Here is a 2,682-nt window from a genome sequence, read left to right as displayed (position 1 = left end):
CTAGCGGGGGCTCGGGGCTTCCGGTTACCCCTACGGCCACTCCGCGGATGGAGAAACCGAGGCGTCGGGTGGAGACCCCGGGGCGCGGGAGCCCAGCCCAGATCTAGTCCGGCTTCTGCACGAGCGCGCTCGCCACGAGTTCTTTCCTACAAGAACCTACCTGGACCCTCGACGTCCCCAGCGCTGCGCGAGCGAGGGCGGCTTATCAGGACCGGACTTTAAAAAATAACTGTAGGAACAGTTAAACGACTGCCCCTTTCCCTTTTTTTTTTTTTTTTTTTTAATCCTTCCTTCCCCTTCCCTGGTCCTGTGCTTTGCATTTCGTCGTTGGGTCCCTGAAGGCTGGAGCCCATAGTCAGATACTCATGCTTAAACTGGGTGATTTCTTTCCATACCACCGCGATTAACATGATTTTTTTTTTTAATTTTCAGTTCTACTTTACTAGGGTTTGGAGACATCCCAGTTTAACAAAGGTTTTTCTCTCACATATACTCAGATAACAGTAATGTTGGAACTGAAACATTTTTTTCAAAATTGTTTGCTTAGATTTTGTGCCATTCTTCTAGCTCTGTTCTTCCCCTCTGGCCAGGGTAGGAAAAGTGGGTGTACAGGAGGCAAGAAATGTTCCAGAGAGGGGATGGGGGGCAAAGAGAAAGACCGTATTTAAAGAGGAGTTAGCTGGAATTCGCATTGGGGACAGGGTGAGCTGCAAAAATAAGAAAAAGGTCAATGTCATAGACTACTGCTAAAATAATAGATACCACTTAAGGGGCACATACTGTGTGGTAGGAAAGTCACATATGTTATTTTCTAAAATCCTTATAATCTCTTCTAGACTTTCTAAACCCTACAAGACAGAAGTTGTTATATCCGTTTTACAGATGAGGGTCATGAATTTTACATAAAATAGGACTGGGATTCTAGCTCAGATTGCTTACTCAACATTCTAATTCCTAGTTCCCCTACATCTCTTCCAGCACGGCCCCTTGAGCCCACTTGTTCTTTTTCATATTACATTGTTGTTGTTTGCAAAGGGAAGGGGAAGACAGAAGATGAGGTGTGTAGGAGATTAAGATTTATGTACATGGCATCTCATTTAATTCTCACAAATCTTTGAGGTAGGTATAATCTCATTACAGATGAGAAAACTGAGGCTTAGGGACACTAAATAACTTACCTGAGACCGTGGATATTGGCATTCAGACTATCTGATTCCAGAAGGCAAGCATTTTCTATGAAATGCTATCTCTCAAGGGGAGGGATGGAGCAGTTTCCAGGAAATAAACAGCATAAAATCCCTATGACCTAGCTCTCATGGGTGAGGCAGGGCCTGCTGACTCATGCCAGAATGTTTGTGGAAAGAAGAAATTCCACTTGGACATCTCTTGTCCATCAGTTTTCAGCCTGACCTTCCTGACGGCCTGCTCCTCCAGCCCCCACCACCAGGTCTTGAACGCAGCTTCCAATGCTTGAACTTCCTCTGTTCTTCTCAAAGGGCATCTCAGTCTTCGAAGCCCACCTCTAAGTGAGCCTCTCCCTCCGCAACACCCTCTTCCTGATTGGCTCTGCCATTGTGGCTTCCAGACTCCAGATCTCACATAAACCACCACATCCAGAGCAGCTGGAATTTAGCCCCGATATCAGTTATTTGACAGTATCCAGTATTCAGCTCTCAATGGTTCTACTTAAAGGAGTTGAGCTGTTGATTGAAACTGCATCCATCATGGCTCCAGATTTAACAAGAAGCTCAACAATATCCTTTTTTTTAAATCGTCACCCGAGGATAGGTTCTGGTTGGGTTTTTGTTTTGGGGTGTTTGTTTGTTTGTTTAGAGAGAGGAAGGCAGTGAGAGAGAAACATCGATCAGTTGCCTCCCTTACTTGTCCTGACCCGGGACCATATCTGCAACCTAGGTATGTGGCCTAACCGGCAATCGAACTCGCAACCTCTTGATGTACGGGATGACACTCCAATTAACCAGGCCACCCAGCCAGGGCACTCAACAATATCTTGTTGGTTTGAATGGCATGCAAAACGAAGCGGAGTCCACAGAAGATTACCTGTTGCATTAACTTTAGCCCTACTTAGATAAGATAGATGCACAAGCTAAAAATATGGGTTATTCCAAGCACTGGAGGCTAAAAATGCTAAGACTTCAGAGTTTTATCAACCTGTTCAACTATAAACCAAGGAAGCTCTGAATAAAGTTAAACTCTGTGTCATAATTTTTCTTGACAAGTGTTCTGCATGGCCTGACAGTCTTAATTTTGTGTACACATACACATTTTGTTTAATTTTAAAAAGCACTTAAGGCCCCAGGGGTTATAATTTTGCAAAAGTTAAAATCAAGTTAAGTTAAAAGCTGATGAAATGTGAGTTATGTTATTCCATTTTGTGTCTATTTCTGCATGTTATGAATTTTTAAATGTATCTTCTTTATTAAAATTCTAAGCATTATTGTGGACGAAAGGGGCCACATGCTGACCTGACAAGCTCAGGGGAGGCCTGCATGGCGGTCTTGCAAACTCAGAGACCTAAAGTAACCACAAAGGATGGTCTGAAATTAAACTTTGACTAAAAGCAGTTATGGTGGGCAGTTACGTCCTAGGCCAGTATCTTCACTGACAAGGTCAACCTTTACCTTAACTGAGCCTATCTGTCTTTTTGCATCTATGATAACA

Source organism: Myotis brandtii, unplaced genomic scaffold (assembly GCF_000412655.1).
Source record: "Myotis brandtii unplaced genomic scaffold, ASM41265v1 scaffold383, whole genome shotgun sequence".
NCBI classification, from domain to species: Eukaryota; Metazoa; Chordata; class Mammalia; order Chiroptera; family Vespertilionidae; genus Myotis; species Myotis brandtii.
Note: the sequence above shows the minus strand (reverse complement) of the source record.